This window comes from Phoca vitulina, unplaced genomic scaffold, assembly GCF_004348235.1.
Source record: "Phoca vitulina isolate PV1807 unplaced genomic scaffold, GSC_HSeal_1.0 scaffold8, whole genome shotgun sequence".
Lineage (NCBI taxonomy): Eukaryota > Metazoa > Chordata > Mammalia > Carnivora > Phocidae > Phoca > Phoca vitulina.
The window spans coordinates 78,712,824-78,738,743 of NW_022589711.1; the positions used below are offsets into that span (position 1 = coordinate 78,712,824).

General features: G+C 41.4%; 1 protein-coding gene across 4 annotated transcripts in view; it reads left to right on the forward strand.

Annotated features, from left to right (window-relative positions):
• Window positions 1-16,123: 16,123 nt before the first annotated feature.
• Window positions 16,124-25,920, forward strand: part of SPTSSB (serine palmitoyltransferase small subunit B) — a 30,222-nt gene continuing 20,425 nt past the window's right edge. For 3 of the 4 annotated variants that reach the window (XR_004299859.1, XM_032407288.1, XM_032407289.1), the window contains exon 1: window positions 16,828-17,780. The gene's annotated coding sequence lies outside the window, so the exon portion shown is untranslated. Of the gene's footprint in view, window positions 16,686-16,827; window positions 17,781-25,920 lie in introns of those variants that run through there. The other variant, XR_004299858.1, reaches the window with a different exon arrangement.

A 25,920-nucleotide genomic window follows, 5' to 3' on the forward strand; every position in this document is an offset into this window, starting at 1 on the left:
ATTATTATACTTTTCTCATATGATTATGTGAATCAAATAAAGTACTATATATAAAAGTGATTATTCCAGTGCCTGGCACAAAAAACCCACTCAATAACTGTTAAGTTGGTTTTTTTTAAGATTTTATTTATTTATTTGTCAGGGAGAGAGAGGGAGCACAAGCAGGGGGAGCGGCAGGCAGAGGGAGAGCGAGAAGCAGACTCCCCGCTGAGCAGGGAGCCCGATGTGGGGCTCAGTCCTAGGACCCTGGGATCATGACCTGAGCCAAAGGCAGACACTTAACCAACTGAGCCACCCAGATGTCCCAATAAATGTTAACTTTTAAATAAGTGGCTAAAATCATATGCCCTGTTGTCTCCTGAAATTCAAAATGTCACTTTCTTTATGCCTCAAAGGGAGACAGGCATATAAATAAATATGGAAATTATGCAATGCACTTGAGAGTAACACATAAATTAGTGTAAGTTCTGAAAGAAAATGTTCTCCAACACAAAGCCCAAACCAAACAATTGCTACATAAACATCTGCTGCAGAAAACATCTTTTTCTCTAGTCTATGCTTATTGCTTTTATCTTATTCATCTTTGTCTTCTGGTCATCTCTTCCCTCTCAAGTATCCTTCATTAAAAAAAGGCACTCCACGTTTAGAGGCATATTCATTCTTTCTTCCTCCTACACTCAAGGGATCTGCTACCTTCAAAAGCTGAGCCCGCAGAGCGATGGTGTTTAAATGCCAATTATGGAAAGCCCTACATGAAGCCTATCATTTCGTTTCCTGCATAAATACTTGGCAGGCCCTCTGATTTCCAGATTTTAGGATTGTTGTGTCTCCCCAACCACGAGTACTGAGTCTTTAGAAGTATGTCCTTCCCTTGGAAAGGCTGAGGACCCCAGGAAAGGGAAATGCTGTGAAGCAGGGCTGGTCCTGCAGGGCTCTAGGTACTTGTCGAGGTCAGCTGTTTTCAACCCTAGTTCAGCAAAACTCAGTCATGTCATGAGCTGTTTGAAAATTCCCTTAGAAGCTCTTACTAACCAAGCTAATCATCCAACCATAATTTCTTCTAAGACTCATCCCCATTTTTGCTAGTTTAATGTATCCCACTATTAAATCATCCACATAGCAATCTTATAGATTGTAAGGTTTTCTTGGAAGCACACTTAACCTTATATTACATAGTACCCACATAAGTAGTTTTTTTTACCGAAATCTTTGCATGCATGTAAATTATTAGAAAACTGAACTCCTCAAATTTCACATCAAATCCTGAAGTGTGTGACAAAGAGTGCTATTTTTCTTTTACAGGTAGAGAAGCTGAAACCCAGAGACATTACTAAATCCATAACAAGGCAGGAATGGGATGATGGAAGCCTGATATAAAATGCTTTCTCCTTTTGTTTTTCCTGCAGGCCTTCTTGAAGCATGAGGTCTCATCAGCACCCTGAACAAGGAACATCCTACTGAATTGTTCGAGTTTTTCTTGAGAAGGGATGACAAGAGTGTCTTCAAAGGACACATTTAGCTTTATTCCTTTTCCCAGCCCACTTAAAGCAAATGAGTCCCTCTGTGCCCCTCCTCTGATTTATTTTTGTGAGGACTTTACTGACAAGTAAACTTTCTTGTCTCTGTTCAGAGTCTATAAATAATGAATGACTGTCTCCCGATATAAAGGGGAGGATTATTTCTTCCGCACAGTGGAAATCCCACAGCAAGGTCAACAGCACATTGTAATGCTCCCTTCAGCCCACCCTTGATAGAGCACAGAAAGGGCAGGTCCTGTGTCAGGAATTTCTACATCAGGACCTGGGAGAAAAGCATTGAACTATCTCTCTTATAGATGGAAACAGACTCAGGGAGGCGGAGTTGTGTGAGCTCCTTCGGCTAGCATGTGGCAGAGCTGGAAGAGAACAGAGGCCTGTTCTATTCTGCGTCCATCCTACTTCTCCTTTGCACCGTGGAAGACAAAGCTTCTCTCCTCAGGCACCTTCAGGACATCTGAAGATCTATAACCTCACCCATCCAGACCCCCTGCTCTGGTTCCTCCCTGGGGCCAGCCTCAGAAACCCATTCACTGCACCCAAGAAACTAAGGCTTTGCCAAGGGCTACCCCAGACTGAGCTGAATTCCGGAATCTTGATGTTTGAGTCTTTCTCCATCAAATATGAGTCAGGGTCAGATCAAAGCAAACTGGCCTTAGAAAATGGGAGGGAAGTAGAGGCCCTGGGACCAGGAGACCAGGATTTCTGCCTGAAATCATCATTTGCTAGCAGTGAAAAGACATGGCCCCCCTTCTCTGAGCCCCAGTTTCCTAATCCGGAAAATGGAGACAGTAGAACCTTCTGCCTATCCAACAGCATTATGCCGGGAATCAAAACAAGTAATGGAAATAAGCCAGGTGTCGCTCAACAAGAAATCGGAAAAACAAACTGTGGTGTATCCACGCAATAGAATATTACTCATTAACAAAAGGGAACAAATTACTGATACATGCAACAACACAGATGACTCTCAAAAGCATTACACTAAGGGAAAAGAGACACAAAGACTGCAATGATCTAATTTATATGAAGTTTCCTAGCAAGAAAAGCTAAGCAGTGATGAGAGAAATCAAGAGAGTGGTTGCAGGGAGCTGGGGTGGGAGGAATTGACTGAGAAGGGTAATGAGGAGACTTCCTGGGGTGATGGAAGTGTTCTACGCCTTGATAGAAGTGTATACATTTGTTAAGACTGATAGAGAACGCACACTTAAGACCTATGCATTTCACCATATGTAAATTGTGCCTCAATAAAAAGGATAATAACATTTAAAACCTTTGTAAATAGAAGAGCTGTGTACAAATGTAAAATGTCACAGTCCTCCTTCCATCACTTCTTGGTCAGACAACCTCATACGAGTGACTTGTGGTAGCTCCCACCAAAAATGCACTTAACTGAGGTTGCCTTCTTTTAATATCCAAAGTTTATGATTGGATCTGAATGTAGGGATTTCTGAGAAAAGCAAATAGCAGACAAACAGAGGAACACTAAGTTTAGAAATAATGATTCATATTCTAATAGCAAAGTGGCATATGGGCCATTCCACAGCATATACACATTTCCTCTAAATCAGACTCCTAGATTTCCATAGAAAAGGGAAGTTGCTATTTAAAATTTAGCCAAGATAGCAAGGAGCAATAAAAAGAATAATAGCCAGCCTCTTTCAAAGTGTTGTTTCTGCTCACAACAGCCCTGCAACGCAATCAGCATTATCTCCATTTCACAGCTAAGAAAACGGAGGCTCAGGAGTGGCTAAGTTACTTGCCGCATGATACATAACAAGAAGTCAAACTTAGGCGTGTTGAACTCCATAGCTTCTTCACTCTATCCTGACAGATTATAGATAGAGGCCAGTCTCACCTACTCTTCTAATTAGTTATCGTCACAGTTGTACATAATTTTATATCATTACAGAACAGTCATAATAGTGATAGCTAATATTTATTGCACATTTATTATGTGTCAGGAGTTTAACATGTATTAACTCACTAAATGCTTAAAATTTAATAACAGGTAGATATTACTAGTAGCTTGATTTTACAAATGAAAAAACTGGCCGTGAGAAATAAAGGAACTTTCCCAAGGTCACAGATGTAGCGAGGAGCAGAGCCAGGTTTTGTGCCCAGGCAGGCTGGCAGAGGCCACACGAGCATTCAGTCCCCGCATTATCTCTTCTCAATGCCACATGAAGGATGGCTCACCTCCGAGAAACCCAAAGTACAAGGCACAACACAGTGAGGTTAAAACTCATTTTGGAAAAGAGTAGAAAACATTTCAAGTTTCCTAGGAACAATCTGCAACCAGTTGCTAGTCCTAGATTGCAAAACAATTGCACATCTCCTATTTCTGCCCAACTCATGAGACTAGGTGGGGCTATCAGTATTTCTATAGTAGATGCAATGACAACAGAATTTTACACATCTTTATTAACAAGTACCCTAAAAAGCTCATCAAAACTGACCATTTCTTGGAAAATTTCATTTATCCATCTAAAGGTTCACCCTGACACCTCCAAAAGATGTGTTCAGACTCTGAGTAATGGCTCGTTGTACAGTAAGGGAAGAGAAGGAAGAGTGTCAGAAACGGAAGCGAGACTGTGAGCTCAACAAGAAACCCAAGTGTTTCTGACATGCTCCTCCCTCTTCCGCCTCCTAGAGAATTCCTGAGCTCCAGCTCCTACTCCTGTCACAGGGCTCCCAGATTAGCATGCATCACAACCACCTGGAGCAAGGGCAAGTTCTAACAAGCCCCCAGGTGAGGCGAATGCTGCTGGCCTTAAGACCACACCTGGAGAACCACTGCCCTCTAATATTTATTGCTAAGGAGCCTCTGTTTAAATACCTCCAACCACAGGGGGCACCGAGGTGAAATTAACACTGCCCACTCAGCAAAGCAGGAAGTTATAATTTTACTTACCAGCAGTAAGAGGGCACACTTTAATTTTGTTCAGAAACACCAAAAAAACCCAGCTCAAAAACTGTCTATGGAAGTGTTTACACCTGGTGGGGGGTGGAGAAGCCCTGCAGACCCAGCAGCTGACGTGCAGGTTCTGCATAAACATGGGCAGCCCGAGTCTCAGCTGAGCTCATTTAGCTTAACAAGTCTCTAGCTCCAGTTCACAGTCAGCAGCAGAGATCAATAAAGCTCCATAATGCTTTTCCGTTAGTCTCTGGACTTTCTTTGCACAAAATAATAAAAGATGAGCAAGGGTCAATAGTGCGATAGACATAACCCACACCTGCCAGCTCATTAGATATCACTCTGGTTACACAGAGTCAAGCAGCACTTTTTTAAGGGGGTTTCTGTGGTTTTCTGTGGTCATTTTGGAGAGATCCCCCCCACCTTGGTTTGTTACAATTCACCAAATCCTAGATATGAAAGGGGCCTTAGAAATCTTTTGGCTTCACTTCCCATCAGGCTATATTGCAAGAAACTTTCCTACAATATTCTTGGAGATGTAAATATGACAGTCTTCAAAAAGATGAAGGCAGACCTACCAGAGTAATTTGCAGAGTAACTTTACATGGATCCCTGACCTATTCACATGATATGATTGCTGTTTATAAAACAACTCCTTCAAGGGCACCTAAGTGGCTCAGTCCATTAAGCGTCTGCCTTTGGCTCAGGTCATGATCCCAGAGTCCCGAGATCGAGTCCCGCATTGGGCTCCCTGCTTGGCGGGGAGTCTGCTTCTCCCTCGCCCTCTGCCCCTCCCCCTACTCATGCGCGCGCACGCGTGCTCTCTTTCTCTCTCTCTGTCTCTCAAATAAATAAATAAAATCTTTTAAAAAAATCTTTCATAAACTTCACTGTTAAGGAAGTAAGACAACTAATAACCACTGAGTGCCTGCTATGTGCAAGGCAATGGGAAATTCCTTTTACAAACATCATCTTACGCCTCACATCAACAGGTGCTAACTTTCAGCTGGCGCGGTAATCTAGCGATCCAGATACACACGGAAACAAACAGCCAGTCGGCAACTTCTGTGTCAAATTTAAATTAAATGATCCAACAGCTAAGTTGAAAAGTACATTTTTAACACCTTCCATGTGTTCAATGACTAGCCTTGGCGAAAAGAAACCATTAGCTTTAGTAAGTAAGAGTAGGAAAGGTATTTCCCAGGCAAGTCAGGAATACTATTTGGTATCACTGGAGAGAACAGGCATTTCAAAAGACATTGATTATTTCCTCATCAACAACAACAAAAAGTCAACCAAAAGGGCTGCAAGTGATATTTTTAAAAGGATACAGGGAGGGTAGGGATCCTGTCCTTTGCAAGAGGTACAGGAGGTCAAAAACCTCCCCTAAGTAAAGGAGGGCTCAAATAAAAGCGGATTATTTATTAGGATGGTAAAAAAGCAGTGTCTCCGGAGCGCATTTCCCACTAAACCCTTCCTCCTGTCTCTCATTCTCTATCCATCAGTCTCCCTAGCTGAGCCACCTTTCATGCTCTCTTCATTCCAGGGGAGAACTGTGTGCTTCTCCCCCCACCTATGCAACACCCCATCATCATTGTCCTCCCTCCCTCTCTCCCTCTAGTGGCCATAGTATAGAATTGAAGCCTTCAATTTTACAGTCCTTGATTAAAAATTTTTGTAATTCTCCCTTAAGAATGCTTCAGCTCTTTTTTAAATGAGCTCCAGTCTTATTTAAAACTTCAAGGTTTATAATTACTAACGTTGTCTTGAAATCTGCTAAATCCAGAACACCATGTTCTACGCCTCCATGAAAGATAATTTTAAGATGAAATCAGGAAAAGCATAATTTCTGCCGATCCGGAGGAGTACATACCACAGGAGGATATGTATCTAGGAATGCCTGACCTCTTGTAATGCCAATCATTGAATTTAAAACAAAAATAAAAGTCATGAAAAAATCCAGTATAGAAGATTTGGGGCAAGTAAAATGTACCATCTCTGAGATATAGTGACTCAAACTATTACATTGTTTCAGTGTAAAGAACGAAAACCTGAAACAAAAAAAAAAAATTTTTTTTTTTAAAGAGAAAAACAGTTTGTCTTAATATAAGACATTTTTCAAAAGTACAGGGAAATTCCTAGTGCTCATTTTGTTTCAAGTATTGATCTACCTCTTAATTGCTCCTTCCTTTGCTATTATTGATTTCAAAATCAGAAGGAGGGTTTGAGCATTTATTCATTTATTTATCCCTCAAATGCCCTGGGAGAGAAAAGGCTGCTGGCAGAAAGCATAGGATCTTCTTGCCCTTGCAGCTTCTAAACTTAAGAGACAGGCTCTGAGCCAACTGCCTCAAAAGGGAGGACACAAATATTGAGATATTGCTGACTGAAATAACTTGTCCAGCTTATAAACATCAAACAACAAAAATCTGTGCTCCGAGTAGCTTCCGAGCTACTGTCGGGTCCTACCCTGGGTCCAAATTCACAGTTCTGTTATTTGTTCCTCAAAATCAGGTCTTTGGTTACTAAGTCCAATGAGCCTGAGTCTGGCTCTCTTCTCCTGGGACTTGAAATATCCTTAGTTCTTAGAAGGACTTAAGTTTGAGTTGGTAGTTTCCAGAGACCTGTCAAAGAGACCTCTGAGTAAGCCCTCCACAAAATTGTGCCGCATCCAAACAGCTACTGCAGTACAAATAACTTGACCCTGATAACTTGGAATTGATCATATATTAGTCACACAACAGTTGGAGAAGAATGCCTAGGTAACCTATTACTCAAAACTGTATCTCAGCTTTCCTTAGAAACAACAGTAATATGACTCTTTTCTTCTTAAGAAACCATAAGCCTCCTTGAAACTAAGATGAAAAAATAAACTCTTCCAGTTTTTCTTTAATATTCTCCTCAATTAAACTTGGATACTTACTGTGGAAATGCAGCTTCATGACAAAAGCTTCGCTTTCCTACTATTTGCCATATCTAAGAAATTTCTAAATAGAAATGTGGAACTGCTTGATTTCCTCCAAATAAACTCTATTATCTAGGTAATAAAAAATATCCCTATCTTTTATTATAAAGTGAAATAAAATTCAAGGCAGGCAAAAATTTTACTGTAAATATTCATGTTACCTCCTACTGGTTTTTACCAGAGCTGATGGCACATTCAAAGCGAACGCAAAATAAAACAAAACAACTTTTTAAAGATTACCTCTTACGAGCTAGGTCACTTCCTAACTAAGGCACTTGCTCTCTCATTCCAACCTCAAAGTCAGAATTCAAGCCTGTGGCTCAGCAAAAGCACAGATTTTATGGACCTCTAAAATAATTTGAATATAGTGGCATTAAAAATGTTACACCCACATATGCCCAGGGTCTATTTCGTGGCCTTCATTAAAATGTCTCCCTTTCCTTTATTTCATTGGTTAGATTCTCAAACAATTGATAAGATAATAACTATGTGGCCAAGAGCAGTTCAACTCCCATCTTCATCTACAAGTTCTTTTGTGTTTCACTCCCATCTCAGAAGCCCCCTGTCCCTCTACTTACATTGTCCTACAGAGAAGAAATCACAGATTTTAACCTGGCTTCCTTGGGGAATACTTCCTGGAGTACTAGGTCATTTCTTTTTTAACCATTTACCATTGAAAATTCCTTCATCTTGGGCCCAGGCCGCCATCATCATTCATCAAGGTCAGACCTGAAAGGTATCAGTCAGTCATGGTGATTCCTCCTAGGCCACAATGTCTCATACCCTTGTTGGCAGGCATTGCTCTTACTTATTTACTTATTTACTTATTTATTTTAAGTAGGCTCCACACCCAGCATGGAGGCCAACGCTGGGCTCGAACTCATGACCATGAGATCAAGACTTGAGCCGAGATCAAGAGTGGGACATCTAACCAACTGAGCCACCCAGGAGCCCCTGACAGGCATTTCTCTTAATGCACCTCCCATTTCCATCATCAAACCTCTCAGTAGGCCTCCTTTCCCCTTTCTTTCTTTTTTAAAGATTTATTTGAGAGACAGAGAGAGCACGAGTGGGGGAAGTGGCAAAGGGAGAGGGAGAAGCAGGCTCTCCACTGAGCAAGGAGCCCCACATGGGCTCCATCCCAGGATCCTGGGATCATGACCCCAGCTGAAGGCAGATGCTTAAACAACTGAGCCACCCAGGCGCCCCACCCCCTTCTGATGAGAGCTGTGTGATCAGTAACATCTAGCCAGGTCTAGCACTCTTCTCTTGGTTCATTTGGTTGCCTCACCTTGACAATGTCTTCCTGGTTTGTAAGTGTTCTCTGTGAATGCTAGATAGCCTCCTCTCCTTTCAGTTGCAGTCATTTATTTATTTTTTTATTTTTTTATTTTTTTTTGTTTCAAGTTTTTATTTGAATCACAGTTAGTTAACATAGAGTGTAATGTTAGTTTCAGGAGTAGAATTTAGTGATTCATCACTTACATATAACACTCAGTGCTTATCACAACAAATGCCCCCCTTAATACTCATCACCCATTTAGTTGCAGTAATTTAATACCTGTTTTATCCCATCATGCACTTCTCTATTGGATGCTCAACCAAACGCTTAACTGGATGCACAAGTCTAAAGCCTAAGGAGACACAACATTCTAGGAGGTGTCAACTTGTAAAAGAGATCCCTACCTCTGAAACACAAGTAGAAAAGAGAGTCTAGAAGGTTTGCTATATGTTTAACTCCATCTCTGGTAGTCAGACTTTAACTTTTATTAAGTCAAGAGTCTTGTATTTTCACATCAATGAGTCACTGAAATGTGACATGGGGATAACTATAAGCCTTTTCTCACTTTTCTCATTTAGAAGCTCAAAAAAGAAATACATCATCTGAGTGAAACCCTTCTTTTAGCCCTAAAGGAACTGGATGATATGACAATATGCATTTTTAATGTAATTCAATAAAAATCATGTAGTGCCATCCTCCTTTTCCCCCTGATCTTCTCCATGTGCTTCTTGGTTTAAAAGCTTTCAGAATTAATATAATACTAGTGGGAAATGTTAAACTGTGCTCTCATTTTATATTTGACATGGACTGAGCATCTTTAGCCATGCCAATTAACCTTCTTGGCCTTCATATATTATCCATCAGTTAACTTTCTTATAGTAAGTCAGACAGGAGGAGTTACCTCTTAGCCTTTTTGTTCTATTTGGGTCTTCAACTGACTGAATTAGGCCCACCCACATTGAGGAAGGCAATCTGCTTTACTTAGTCTACAGACTCTAATATTAATCTCATGTAGAAACGCTCTCATGGACACATTCACAATAATGTTTGAACACATTTCTGGGGACCCCTGGCCCAGTCAAGTTGACACATAAAATTTATCATCACAGTGGCCAAAATTTTTGGATGATCCAACCATTTTACTTTGGATTTTGACATGTAACCAAATCTCTGCCCAGAACAAACTTACTTTGCCTGTATTTTGCTAAGGGATGCATTGCTTTTTTTTTTTTCTTAAGCCTTTTGATTTAGCAACAATCTTCTCTGACTTCTTTTTTTATCCTTAATTAGTTGGAGTAAGACTCCTCAGCTGTAATTAATAGCTGTGTAATGAGAAAGGGAGAGAGAACTCCAGCCCCAACATTGCCCATTCCCCACTGAGCGAATTGTCACCCATCTTCAACAACAAAACATCTTCCTCTGACTTTTATGTACTATGAAAATTCATAGCTGCTCTAGCATTGTGACATTTTTCTGTGGAGAATTTGGCATTCATTGTAAAGGTATTATTTTAATTACCATCAAATGTAACTTTTGGGTCAGGTTGCTCTTAAGGATAAAAAGAACAAACAAATCCAGAGTAAAAATAAGAAATAAGAAAATAAGGCAACAAGAAAAATCAGATGCCAAGAGTAAACAACAACAGGAAAAGAAGCTCAGGGAAACACAATGGCAACTGGAAAGTAGCCAGGGTCCTTTTTGGGGCAGTCTGTCCCAGTCTTCAATATCTGATCTAGTGGCCTAGTGACCTGTATTTTAAATTTATATGATAGCTTTATGGGAGGCATCAGGGGAATTTGGTGAAGCATCTCACAAACCACATAATAATTACAGAAATTCTTCCCAGCAAGACTAGACTTTTTAAAATCAGGCAGGTCACAACATGCCATTGCCCGTGTAAATTAAAACAGAATCTTACCACAAATAGCAACCAAAATTTATATTGATCTTCATCATTTTATTTTTTAAATGGCTGTCATATGCTTTTACCTATCATTTTTTAAAAGCAGCATTATTGAGATATAATTCACATACCATACAACTCGCTCATTTATAAAATACAGTTCAGTGGTTTTTAGTATGTTCACAGAGTTGTGCAACCATCATCACTATCTAATTCCAGAATATTTTCAGGACCCCAAAAAGAAATCCCATATTCATTAGCAGTTACTTTCTATTCTCTCACCCCCACCTCTGCCCTAACCCTAGACTCGAATTGAAATATCAACTATTTATTTATTTATTATATTTTAAGTAGGCTCCCCGCCCAACATGGGGCTTGAACTCATGACGCTGAGGTCAAGAATCCCACGCTCTACCGACTGAGCCTGCCAGGCGCCCCCAAAATCAACTCTTTTTGAGTCTGGAGTCTGCCATCTTTTTGACTGGAATTTACACCATTGGCTCTCCTGGGTCTCCAGCTTGCCAACTGCAGATCTTGAGACTTGTCAACCTCCATACTAAAGTGAGCCAATTCCTTATAAACTGTCTCCCTCCCTCCTGCCTCACCCCCTCTTTCTCTTTTGCTCTCACTCTCTCTCCATAATTGGATCTATTTCTCGGGAAAACCCTAATACAGCCACTTTAGACCAATCTGTATTTCAAACATTGAGAGTTCTGTCATTTTTTTTTAAAGATTTCATTTATTTATTTATTTATTTGAGAGAGAGTGAGAGTGAAAGAACACAAGCAAGGGGTGTGGGGGGAGTAGCAGAGGGAGAGGGAGAAGCAGGCTCCTCCCTGAGCAGGGAGCCCAATGCGGGGCTTGATGCTAGGACCTGGGATCATGACCTGAACCGAAGGCAGATGTTTAACAAACTGAGCCACCCAGGTACCCCGAGAGTTCTGTCATTATTATCCTTAACTGATGAATCAATCAATTTCTCATAAAATAGGAAGCAGTTATGTTTAAACTAATTTCTACTTTTAAAACCTGAGTTATTTTATCTTATTTTTTGTCAACTATTGTTTTAGTAAAAGTCTTTTAAACAGATAAGGAAGTGAAGAGTTCTATATCTGAATATATGATACTGAGTTAAAGAATGTTTTATGTTGGTCTGAAATATTAGGGTAAACAATGGGTTTCCCTGAAAAGGTAGTTCATAGAAAACACAGTTGAGTACGTCATAGTTGGCACAAAAGGGGAGGAAGGGAAGAAGATAGGGAGGGAGAAAAGGAGGGCTGGAGGGAAGGAAGAGGAAGGAGTGACCAATTATATTCCTAAAAGACTAGTTTAAAGCTGTATATGTTAGAAAAGATTTTAATAAGCAAAAGAGATGTATTAAGCATTTTCTAAGGGTCAGATACTTAGCTAACTGCTTTATACGCATTATAATCTCATCGAACTCTCAAAACAATAGTAGGGAACACTTATGAGACATTTACTCGGTGCCCGGCACACTTCTGACTGCTTTTTGTATATTAACTTAAGTAACTTAATACATTTATTATCGTTTGTGGCAGATGAAGAAATTGAGGCTTTGGAGAAGTTTAAGTAAGTTGTCCTCCTTCACAAGTTAAGTGGTCATGGATTTAAATATGGGAGGTCTGGCTCCAATATCTGTTCTCTTAACCAGCACAACACAGCCACCTTCTTTGAGAAAAGTGATACATGAGAAGTCATGGAAAGATTGTTTATAGTGAGCCAACGGAGGATACGGCAAATGACAGGGTTTGACATCCAACTCTTCAAGTTGTGTCACTTTAGATGAATTACAACCTCTCTGATTCTTGGTTTACTGTCCATAAAAACGAGATAAAAACTCCTACCCTGCGAACTTGTGGCAAGACAAAGAGATGATGTATGGAAACCTTGGTAGTAATAGTTCAATAAATTATAATTATATCAACATTATTATTATCTTTATCACTGTTATTATTATTATTCTTTTGAAGTTTGACATAGAGCTCAAAGACACAAGCCATACAACTTTCCTGGTTGGTTGGTTTGTTTTCAACCTTACAGTTCTAATTAAGGAAGAAAATAAAGTTCTATGTTGATAGAGGGAAACTGAAACACAACAATTGATAGTAATGGAGGATATCAGTTGCATCTTTATAACAGCATAACCAGGAGGGGGAAAAAATGTTTTCCATTTAACAGAAAAACAGAATTATACACTTATTCGGAGAAAAAAGGATAAATAAAAAATTACTAATGAAGATCCTTATAGTAACCAGAAGGAAATTGAGATGGGTTCTTTGAGTTAATTAATATATTCCAGTAATTTATGCAAGTACCTGGGTTTAACCATGATGTGGTTCTGGAGACATTAGCTGGCTTAGCCAAAGGTGCAGAGTTACTGCAAAGCTAGTTGATGACTCAGTAAAAACTAGTACATGTCAACTTCACAAACCTTTAGAATTCTCAGCGTTATAAAGAGTTCTACTCTGGGAGACCAAGAGTATTTTATGTCATGATAAAAATATGTAGTGCTAACCTAATAATGTTTTTTAAAAAATAAGGGTTAAGGGGGCGCCTGAGTGGTTCAGTCAGTTAAGCATCTGACTTTGGCTCAGGTCATGATCTCAGGGTCCTGGGATCAAGCCCCACCTGGAGCCCCGCCTCAAGCTCAAGCCCCGCCTCGGCCTCCACACTCAGCAGGGAGTCTGCTTATCCCTCCCCCTCTCCCTCTGCCCCTCACCCCCTTATCCCTCTCCCTCTGCTCCTTCCCCCCACCCCACCCTCACACACCCAACCTCAAGCTGGCTCGTTCTCTCTGTCTCAAGTAAGTAAATAAATCTTTGAAAAAAATTTTAAAAATTTAAAAAATAAAAATAAGGGTTAATCTGCACATTGTGAAAGCAAAACAGAAAGAAGTCAATAAAATTGGTCTCAAATTTCTGGGAGGGAGGGAGAGAGAGAGGGAGGGAGGGAGAGAGGGAAGGAAGGAAAGGAGGGAGGGAGGAAAGACTGACGGACAGGTGGGCAATCCTGTTTTTGCCATGCACTTTATAAGAGAGGGGCTGAGTTAATTTTCAATTCAGGGGGGTCTTTCTAAAGTATTCCAGAGGTGCTCAGTCATGATGCTTGGATTTCTCAATGCTAAAGAGCCATGGAGAAGGTGGCTGAGTCACTGAAAGAAAGGGAAGGAACATAGAGTACCACCAACAAAACAGAAGAAATGTCAAAATACAGAAGAGAAGTTCCTGAATGATGGTATTTAGAGGAGAGTGGAGGAAGGAAGGGAAGAGGAAAAGCCGGGGAGGAGGGAGATGGAGAACTGTATGAGTACTTCGTAAATGGTGGTTCATTTAATTCTTCAAAAGAACCCAATGAAGTCAATATTATTCCCACTTCGCAGATGAGAAAATTAAGGTATAGAAATAATAGACAATTTGTCTCAGACTACAGTTTGTTAGTAGAAAAGCTGGGATTTGAACCCAGGGCGATTTTGTCCCAAAGTCCATAACTTTTTCTACCAGGACACCCTGGTTACGTTTGGAAGCTTGAGAAAACTCGTATTTCAAACTGTTCATTTTGCTCCCCCAGGAGTAAGACGGTTCTCAGCAGATGCATACCAGATCAGGTAACTGACAGCTGGTTATTTTAAGTGGATTCTCACATCAGGTCCTTTCTCCTTCCTGGTATGCTGAACTCCAGATACATTCCACACAACCTTTCTGGGTCAATTGGTACAGCTTTTACAAAGTGATCCCATTCTCTTCCCATATTTGTCCCCAAACCTCCCAGGTTACCTAAGGGAATATACTCTTCTATTACTTTTAACTTTTACTACTGCTAAAAGATTTCTACTCCATGCTTGCTGGAATACCTAAAGAATTCAACAGCTGCTTTATGATAATGACAACAAAAGGCCTTGTTCAAAATGTTCAGTTGATACAATTATCATTACTTTAGATTCTCATACTATTATATTCTAAACAATTCTGCCTGGTTCTTTAAATCTTATTCCCCTTTCCATAAGCTGTGGTGTGTCTTAACCATTTCTTATCTCACAATTTGTAGTTAGCATAAAGGGAGAATCCTCTTCATGGCGAAAGAACATCATTTGAGACTTTTTTTTTTTAAAGATTTTATTTATTTATTTGACAGAGAGAGAGAGAGAGATCACAAGTAGGCAGACAGGCAGGCAGAGGGAGAAGCAGGCTCCCTGCTGAGCACAGAGCCCAATGTGGGGCTCGATCCCAGGACCCTGGGATCATGACCTGAGCTAAAGGCAGATGCTTAACCATCTGAACCACCCAGGCGTCCCAGACTTTTTTTTTTTTAATATCCTCCTTATCTGTGGTTATATACCATCTTTCCTTCCATCTTTCCTTCCTGATGTTACTTGTGTCTTTGTTCCTTGATTTTTTTTCAATGAATAAGTTTTTTCTTTTATTGATCAATTCTCCTGGATTTTTACTTTTCTATTTCATTAATTTCTGCTTAATCTTTACTAGTTAATATAAATCTTTTGCAATTTTTTCTAAGTTTCTTGGTTTGTACATTATTTTGCAATAAATACATTTAAGGTTTATGATTTCTGCTTTTCAATACTCTCCTGATTTTGTTATGCAGGATTTTTTTTCTTCTATTTCTAAAGATTTTGTAATTTCTCATTTGTTCTTCTCTTTAATCTAGATTTAAAGCATTTTTAAATTTCCAGTTGTATATCAATGAGAAGGAATTTTTCTTGTTAAGTTTTTTTGGTTAATTTTATCCTCATTGTGCTTCAGTAGATGATGTGGTCTGTATGATTTCTGTCTTTTAAAAATGTGATCTTTATTTTATGATCTAGTTAAGTTTTGAGAATGTTCTATGATTAGATAGAAAAAAATCTATTTTCCATTTGGAGGTGAAAAGATACACATCCTTTTTATCTGTGTGTGGTTATATTACACACATGTCATTTAAGATCCTTTTTAATAGTCTGGATGCTTCTGCCAAATGCACCACTTTCTCCCAACCGCCAGTTGAAGTAATTGCAAGGTCTTCTATCCATTTCACAAATCTCTGGCACAGAGAAAAGGGGCCTGTTTCTATAGTTCCACAAATGTACAATCACATGGTGATTGGCAAGATCCAGTAAGAGAACTAGATAATGAAGAACGAGACCTAAAAACTAGTGTAATAGTACTGGTCCTACCACACAACGGGCTTGGTGACCCTGGACAAGTCACTTTTCAGGTTTTCTATTTCCTCATCTATTTCCACGCCTCAATGGTGTGGTCTTACTTGCTCTGCCGAAATTACAAGGTTTGTCAGGAGAGGCAGCGAGATAAGGAATGTGAACAACACAAAGTGATAATGAAATAAAAAATACTAGGCGTGGTTGCTCATATTTAGATACAGTTCCAGAGAAGGAAAAGATAACGATGTAAAAACTGGCCAGTACAGGCTCCAAATTGCTCCTCCGTTCCTAGTGGCTCCCTTCCCTGGCCCCAACCACCTTCAGCTTCCTTTGGGGACGCACCCCCTCCTGCGAGGAGAAAATCCCTCTCAATAACGTAAGTCTCCCTCTTCGTGGCACCCGCAGCTTGGAACCTGCTGGAAGAGTGTGGTGAAAACGAGCAGAAACCTGCCCGCAGCTCAAATTCGCGCTTCGGCACCATCAGCCCTGGCCGAGCATGTGCAGTGCCTCCTCCTTCAGCAGTGGGGGCTGACTGGCAGTTGCCCAAATGCTCATTAATCACAAGAAGCTCTGGGCCCCGGGCGCCCCCGGGTCTTGGGCAGAGCGTCTCGGTGGCGGAGATATCGGGGCCGGGATCCGCAAGGGCCTCTGCGCTCGCAACCAGCATCCTGCGCTCGGTAGAGAAGGGATCGATGGTGTTCTGGATGCGGGTTTCCAGGGAAGATGCTCTTCGCGGTCCTGCGCCTCCTCGGGAAGATCGTTGAGAGCGGAGCGCCGGCGCTGGGCACGCCGGCCCCGGAACCGCGGGAGCCCGCGCCGCGCGGGTCTGCACAGCCGAGCCGCCTGCCAGCCCGCTCTTCCCAGTTTGCTTTCCTGCCGCAGTCCGGGCCGGGATTAATTCTCTCCACTTGTGAGTGAGCACACACAAGTTCCCCGGGCACGATCCTTCCGTCTGTTTCCCCGGGGGAGCCCAGTTTTTCAACGATTAACCTCCCAGCCAAGGGGCGGAGGGAAGGGGGCAGGATGGAGGGAGTGGGGCGGGGAGAGGCGTTTTTGCGCGTTCGAAGGCACCAAAATCAGCTGCCGACGCTAAACGGGTTTACTTTCTTCGATTTTTGACAAACAAATGCAGGGGGATGCCTGCTCGGCCGACTGCCGCCCCGGCCCGGAGCCCTGGGCTCACTTCGCAGCCTGCTGCCGAGTTTCACACCGCAGTCCTGCTCAGCATCCGCCGAGCTTCGCCCCCTTGCCCAAGTCTGCAGATGGATGGATGCGGGGCGCAGGCTTCCCCTGGTCGGGTTAACGCTGGCTCCCGCTAAAGCCCCCAACTCCCACCTCGCGCCTCCCGTTTATCTGCCCGCCCCCACCACCACTACCGAAGGACGTGCCCCTCTGGTCGTGTCGGGGCTCCCAGCCCAAGCGAGGGGGAGGACACCTCCCTATCCCCTCCTCCCCATCCCCGCCGCGGCTCGGGGTTTTACTGCAGCAGCCGGAGGTGACAGCGACGCCTTCGCCTCCTCGGTTGCTCTCAGAGCCCCGGCTTCCCCTGCATCCGGAAAGCGCCCCCTCCTGAGAGGCTGGTCCCCGGAGAAGTGCTAACGAGCTGCAGAAAACCAAATTTAAAAAATGTAGAAGTCGCTGGGCTGCATTCCTCCGAGGACGAGCCTGATCGCCCAGGACAGAGAGTGGCAGCGTGTGGGAAGTTGGGACCGTAGAGCAAAGGGGGAGGGGAGTGGTGCAGCCGGCATTCTCCTCTGGAAGCAATCGCTGGGAGCAGTGCGGTTGGACACAAGTTTGCGCGGGAGTGTTTTCCTTTTGTCAATAATTAATCACCGGAATCGGTCTGGCAGAATTGGAGTTTTAGCAATAGTGCAGAGGGCGGGGCCGAACACCTAACTCCAGGAGGCTCTGAGGCGCCCGGCGCAGTGGGAAGCTCGCAGCAGCTGGGGAGGAGCCAAAGCCTGGGTGCTCACCTAAGCCGCAGGGAGATACACCCAACCGGGAGGTAAGCATCTTCCAAAATATATGCTTGAACGCTAAAGTAGCTTTAGTAGGTTAGAATTCCTGTCTCTATAGGGGAAAAATTAATCCCAGCTTTAATGCAATTTATCAGTTTATTATTTAACTGCATTAAAATTTTAAGAATTGAATGGGTTTTTCCATTTGCCTTAGTAACACAGTTGCCTTTCTAACATAGTTAGAAACTAAGAGGTTTCACTCAACAGAAGCCAAACTTTATTACGAAACTTTCCCAGCCCAAAGAAGAGAAAATTACTTTGTGAATTACTTTCGTATTTATCTTTGTGTAGTTCAGTAACTATTCAGGGAAATATCTTTGGGAGGTGCTTGGTTTCATTCTTAAATATTCTAGTGTTATGTTCTTATATAATACTTTTTGCCCCTAGAGCTACTTTAGGCGATAGTACACACAAGTCAACTGCCCAAAAAGGGAAGAATTTCCAACAAGGAATACATTTTAACATTTTCTCATGATTATGAAGCAGTATGTATTTTCTCAAAGATGCTTATGTGATCATTCATAAGTAACCAGACTTCTAAACCCCAGGAGAAAGGAATAGTGAACTTTGCCACGGAATGGAAAGGAATGGAAAGAGAGGGTTTTAGATATGAGCAGAGGTTCTATGTTTGTTTCAACTAAAGTGACATTGGACTGGTTGGCAATTAACATAGATGAGTTCAGCTCCTGATTCAATAAAGAATTTGAGGAATTGTTAAATGTAAATCTTAGCCCTAAAACTACAAACAGGTTCATCAGGGAAATTGGGAAAGTTGTTTTTCTAAAAGACGTAGTGGTGTGGTCGTTCTTTTGAATTAATTAAGAAATATATGGTCATTTTTGCCTGTGAACTTTTTAGATTAATGCATAAAACTAATGAGGTTTTAGTAACTTGATTTTCACATTTTAATTATTCCTATGCTTTCAAAAACAGGGATTATTTTGATAACTGTCAGGGCTTTGATGGCTTTGTGCATAGATTACTAGAGTAATAATCTCTCATATGAAATGCACTGTCACCCTCATTATTCAAATATTTCTATTCAGCCATTTAATGACAATAAATTAAGAATAGTTTGTCAAATCAAATGCATGAGCATTCTAGAATTTGACTGGATATAAAGTTAAAAGTCAACCAGGCCTCAACTTCAATCAGTTCTCTTCATCCACTGTTAATAAATTTACAAAATTTACTTTTGTAAAAACTGTCCTTCATAATTCTCTATCTACTATGTCAGCATAAACTCTTTTACCACCAAGTATAAAAGATGCAACATTTGCATTAAAAGTTATTCAAAAGGAACTCAACTTCCAGAATGGTTGTGTAAGGAACTCCATGAACCCACTCTGTAGCAAAACAACCACTGGTGAAAATTACAGATGAACTAATTCATCTCTGGAAATTGTTCTGAGGAAAGACAACAAATGAAGAAAACTTTACTCAAGATAAACTACTGCAATTCAGTAAGAACAGCAGGAGTGTGAGGCATTTCAGCCACAACCCACTTCCCTGCCCCCTTCCAGCTAGGGGATGGTGCTCCATTCCCGGGGCCTGCAGCCAAGAACACAGGGCTCCCTCTCAGCTTAGATCCCAGTCTAGGGCTATGGTATAACCCTGGGAAAAGCAGGCTACTGGCATCTTACCACCCATTTTGTGTTGTAGAAGCTTCCATCTAGGCAGCAGCAGGCAAGAGGTCTCAGGCTCTTCCTCCAACTACCCCCATTCTTAAGGCATATGAAGAAAAATTCAACATCTAAAAGACAAATAAGCCATTCAAAAATGGGCAAGGGAATCGAAGAGCCATTTCTCCAAAGAAGATGTACACAGGGCCAATCAACACATGAAAAAGTACTTACTATCAGTAGTCATTAAGGAAATGAAGATCAAAAGCATAAGATACCATTTCACACCAACCAAAATGACCATAATAAAAAAGACAGATAATAACACTGTTGGAAAGGAGGTAGAGAAATTGGGATCATCATACATTGGTGGTGGGAATATAAGATGGTGAGTTGCTGTGGCAGGGGCGCCTGGGTGGCTCAGTCAGTTAAGCATCTGACTGGATTTCAGCTCAGGTCATGAACTCAGGGTCCTGGGATGGAGCCCGAATCGGTCTCCAAGCTCAGCAGGGAGTCTGCTTGAGACTCTCCCCCTCTACTTCTCCCCCTCCCCCTGCTCACACGCACTCTCTCTTTCTCTCTCTCTCTCTCTCAACTAAATAAATTAAAAAAAAAAAAGTTGAACAGAGTTACCATATAACCCAGCCATCCCACTTCTAGCTATATATCCAAGAGAATGAGAATGTATGTCCATGTACACAAATGTATGACTTGTACACAAATGTTCACAGCAGCATTACTCATAATAGCCAAAAAGTGAAAGCAATCTAAGTGGTCAAAACTGATAAAAGGAGAGATAAAATGTGATACAGAATAGAAAAATGGAATATTATTCAGCAACAAAAAGGAATGAAGTACTGATACTTGCTACAACATGGATGAACCTTGAAAAGATCATGCTAAACGGAAGAAGACTATATATTATATGATTCCATGTATATAACAGATCTACAATAGGCAAACCTATAGAGACAGAAAGGGTGGAGTTGGGGAGGAATGGGGAGTGACTACTAAAAGATGCAAGTGTCTTGTTGGGGTGATGAAAATGGTCTAAAGTTGACTGGTGATGTTTATATCACTGTGAGTATACTAAAGACCACTGAATTGTGTACTTGCAATGTCTGAATTATATCTTAATAAAGCTGGTTTTTAAAAATAAATTGGCCAAAAAAAAAAAAAACAGGCGGATTTAGAACTTGGAGTTCATGAATCCCCATATACCACTAGACCAATGGTTTACATGAGGCTTTTAAAAAAAAAATTTTTTTTTAAGGTTTTATTTATTCATTTGTCAGAGAGAGAGAGAGCACAAGCAAGGGGAGTGGCAGACAGAGGGAGAAGCAGGCTCCCCACCAAGCAAGGAGCCCGACACAGGACTTGATCCCAGGATCCCGGTACCATGACCTGAGCCAAAGGCAGATGCCTAACTGACTGAGCCACCCAGGTGTCCCTACATGAGGCTTTTTCCCCAAGGCCACATTGAAATATATGAAATAATCAAGAGTGGCACAGGTGTTACATAGCTATGTGATTTGCACATGTTTACACACCCACCCAAACTTTCCTCTGTTTAGAAATCCGTCAAATGTAGGGGCGCCTGGGTGGCTCAGTCGGTTAAACATCCCACTCTTGATTTCGGCTCAGGTCATGATCTCAGCATCATGATCTCAGGGTCGTGAAATCAAGCCCCGGGTTGGGCTTATGCTGGGCGTGGAGCCTGCTTAAGATCCTCTCTTCCTCTGCCCCCAATGCCCCCCTGCCCCGGCATGAACTCACTCTCTCTCTCTCTCTTAAATAAATAAATAAATAAATAAATAAATAAATAAATAAGGAAAGTAATCAAGTGTCATTAATGTAGTCTTATAGAGTATCGGCTTGTAAATGCCCTAACTTTTTGGACTCGCCAACTTGCCATATTAATTTAAGCCCTGTGAGGCCAGTTGTTCCTCCCACTTCTAGATAGCTCTAGTCCTTTATCAGTTCTTCAGACCAGTTGTGGAAAGAGGTCACACTGTGTGAGAGAAGGAGGTTACTTAAATCTCAACCAAAAGTGAACTTTGCCACTCAGATTAGCCCAGTTTCACTCCCACTAGATGGGCCCCCGGAGTAGGAGTCTTGCGGGGGGGGGGGAAGGAAGAGCTGGAGCCACCACTATGGTCTTCAGACTACACCGACATGGCGCTGCTAGAAAGCATCTCCTGTGATTATGACGGTCTCCAATACAAGAGGAGCTCTCAAATAATGCATATACTCCTCTAGTCACCTTAGTGGTTTGAGTTCCCATAAACTGCCTGATCCTGTAGCAAGAAACATGGAATTGGATGATAGTGCTTTGTCCAGAAATAAGAATATAAAGTTAGTGAGTCTCTGAGTTCCATGGGGCTGGTAAGCAGCAGCTAAACTTGCCGCTAGCAACAGTTATGAGTACAATGAGCCTAACCATACCCTTAGCTTAGGGATTCAAGTAAGTCTGCCTGCGTCAGGAAAACACAAGAGTTTCTATTCTCATCAGCACAGGCTTATCCTTCCATGTATATGTTTAGAAGAGCATACCACGCTGATGAAAATGGGTTCCGTTTGGCTTTTGACCATCAAAGCTTTTGTAAAGGTCCTATTGTCATATTTTATCCAATTAGAAGATTTATACAAAATAATTTTAAAGGTCCAACCAGTTGTCTGTAGATTAAATACACGTAAAAAAAAAAACTTGATCACAGTTATTATTTATTAATATTGCTTTGATCGGGATTAATAATTCATTTATCCAATAGATATTTATTGTGCACCTATCTTGTGCCAGAACAGCTCTAGGCCCTGAATGAGTAATAAAATAAGCTCCTTTGAGGAGCTTCAATTCTAGAGGGGACATCAGCCATTTAAAGAATGATTTAAAAAATTATTATTATTATTATTATTATTATTATTGTTATTATTAAGTGAATTACAGTATATGATAGGAGATAAGGGCTCTGGAGAAAAAATTAAGCAGGGAAGGGAATGAGGTATAGTTTTAAACTGTGGCATCATGCTAGGAAGTAAAATTATGTAATTAGATAATGTAAAGATCGTGTACAAACCTGGCTCCGTGTCTCTGAGATGGACCGTGAGGATGACTAGCTCCAAGTGAACTTCTCCCCTCAGGAGTCTCGGTGTCCCCTTCCCATCAGCATTATTTTGCTCCCTTGGATTTGCTGCTGTCTCATTAAGGAAAATACAAGTCTTAACGCAGCCCCAAGGAAGACATAGTTTAACACCTGCTCCAAAGAACCATAACCTAAATAAAACACCACCTTATGATAACAAAAATTCTTGTTGAGGGAAATCATTAGCCTGGGGTTTCGGTTTTCTTTTGCCTTTCTCTCTTGCTTTGCCCTGGATTCTTGTGGTCCGCCGGAGGACCGTGTGGTAAATAATTAAGAACTGCTTTCCCAAAGTTTACATCTTTTTTGAAGAGTGAGAGGGTTGGGGAGAGGATGAGGGGAAGAAAACTTTCCAGGTCATCTTGGAAAGGTGAAGGGAGAACGAAGTTTTCAGAACTAGAGAACAGAGCATGGAATCCCACAGATCACCCAAAAAAGGAGGGGGGAAGCAACCAGAGTCTCCACTTTCCTGGACTGTCCCAGAATCTCTACTCAAGGCCCCTGTTTTAAAGATTTTTATTTATTTATTTGACAGAGAGACACAGTGAGAGAGGGAACACAAACGGGGAGTGGGAGAGGGAGAAGCAGTCTTCCTGCTGAGCAGGGAGGCTGATGTGGGGCTTGATGTGGGGCTCGACCCCAGGACCCTGGGACCATGACCTGAGCTGAAGGCAGACGCTTAACGACTGAGCCACCCAGGCACCCCAAGGCCCCTGTTTTAAAAGACACCAGAGGACACATTGTTCTAGGAAAAGACAATGGATGTGGCAGTTCTCCTGGAATAGAGCTTTTAGAAAATGGCTTAAAAGGGATCAGGGACTTGATGTTTTTAAGTTAAAAAAAAAAAAAAAGAGCATTTATTTCAGGCTTAGAGGAGAAGCATTTAAGCATGTTCAGAGTCCAGTTAGAAATAAGTCAAAAGATTCCCTGTTATAATGGGGTTATTATGGAGTATTAGAATTCTAATTCATTTATTCTACAGATGTTAATTGAGCAGTCACTATGTGCCAGGTGCTGGGGGAACAACATAAAGGAAGACCTTGTTTCAAAGACCTTTCTTTGTAGAGGTTACATTATATGCCTTTTGCTACAAAAGTTGAAGCACACAGTGATGAGGATAAGAACTTTTCCACCTGCCTGTCCTGACACCCCCTTCCAGACTGGGTTAGAGCCTCCTTCCCTGCCCCCTTCCCTGTCATAGCGCTATCACAGTGTGTGGGGATGCTAGTGTAACTGTCCTTTCTCCCCTCTAGAAAGTGGCTAGAGGAGAGTGCCCATGTCAGTCTTAGTCATAGTTTACATCTCTAGTACATTTTTTTAAATTAAGGATTTCTTTATTTATTTGAGAGAGAAAGAGAGAGAGAGAGAGAGGAGCACAGGGTGGGGTCAGAGGGAAAGGGAGGGAGAGAATCTCAAGTAGACTCCCAGGCGCCCCTCTCTAGCACATGTTTGATGAATATTTGAGTGGATGGATGGGTGGGTAGATTAATGATTTGCCAGGTTAAGATCAAAGCTCTTTGCATAGATAGGCAGTCTGGCAGAGTGGTTAAGAGTTGTGTACTCTACATTAGTTGTGAGACTCTGGGTCAGCTTTTAAATTCCCAATGTCAGGGGCGCCTGGGTGGCTCAGTCAGTTGAGTGTCCAGTGATTTTGCCTCAGGTCATGATCTCAGGGTCCTGGGATCAAGCCCTGCCTTGGGTTCCACATTCAGCGGGGAGTCTGCTTCTCTCCCTCTCTCTCTGTTCCCCCCAACCCCTGGCTTGCATTCTCTCTCTCTCTCTCGCTCTCTCAAATAATCTTTAAAAAATAAATAAAATAAAATAAATTCCCCAAAATAAGTTTCCTTATTTGTGAAATGGTTATAGAAATAGTGCCTCCACTATAGTGTTATTAAGTGAACTACATAAGGTAAACATACAAAGTGGTTAGCAAAGTTCTGGGACAAAAGTTGTTCAATAAATACTATCTGCTATTATTACCAATATAGAATGGCAATTTCCTGGGGGACAGTTTGCTATTCAAATATTGCATCTCTGCTCTTTCAGCTGCATTGTAAGATCAAAGGATGTCAATTAGGAATTCCAAGCTAAAGGTGTTATTTTGAGTTCAAGCCCTCCAAAGATTAAAAAGAGAATTTGGGAATTAATATAAGTAGGATATTGAACAAGAAAATTAAACAGACTAGAAAAAGAAAGGAGGAAACAAGCTCAAGATGGCATGTCCAAAGCAACTTTTCTGGAGCAATAATAGCCTCTAGTGCTCTCACCCTCCCCTGTAGATAGCCCAAGTACCAGCTCATCCCCATTCTGGAACACACTCGTGCCTCATAAAATGTCACGCCCCTTAGGCATCAATAAGTGTTCACTGATGCAGAAGAAAGAAAAGTGGAAAAAAAATTATTTGAAGTGGAGTCTTAATCTAAACCTAAAAGTGTTATAGTATCCTTTTCATTTCTTTTGAAAATTGAATAATCCTCATTTTGTGTGAGACCTTTGGTCAGAATTATCATAGCGCCTCCTCACAGACAACTCCTTATCACCTTCTGAATGAGACCAAACGCCAACCTGTGACCAACATATGGAAACCCAGCATGCTCACTTCTTCCCTCTGCTTCTGGCAAACAGAATTCACATGGTCTCTCTCCCAACCACAGGGGAGTCTCATGGCTTTCGTCTTCCCCTAAGAATAGTAAACTGCTTCTCCTTTACTAACTCATCAACTGGGAAGTCATTTGTAAGTAAAATTAGCTTAGGATCACTCTATTGATGGAAAAAAACTAGGCCTAGAAAGAAGACCTAACTGACCCCAATTCTTCAGTTACCAACTCTTTTTATTCCTCAAGGCTCTAGATACTTCCTCTACTCCACAAGGGAGATCTTGGTCCTTAAATTTTTAATAAGATGTTTTATTGCCTAAAATTTTCAGCAAAGAAAAAAAATCAATCAGGTTGGCCTAGTTCTGGTTTTGATGGGCAGGAAAATCAGGTTATAATTTAGGACAAAGAAGTTGTTCCACAGGTTTCCTCCATTTAGGAGAAAACAAACATTTGATGCAAACACAAAAGAGGTGATATGGTACCCCTATGACCTTTGGAGTGAATGCTTTCTCCTAGGCTCACGGAAGTCACCATTTTACCCACTTACACCATATGTCTCTAAAGGGTTCAGTAGTCACCTGAAAGGAATCTCTTAGGAGAAGAAATAAAATGCATGTAGAAAATAAGAGGAACAAAATATAATTGTGATAAACTTTACTCTCTGAGCCCTTTACTAGGACCAGGCACCATTAAGCATCCTTCACCAATGTTGTGCTGTATCATCTTTACAGCGACACAGAAATAATCATCTCTGTTACTGACAACATA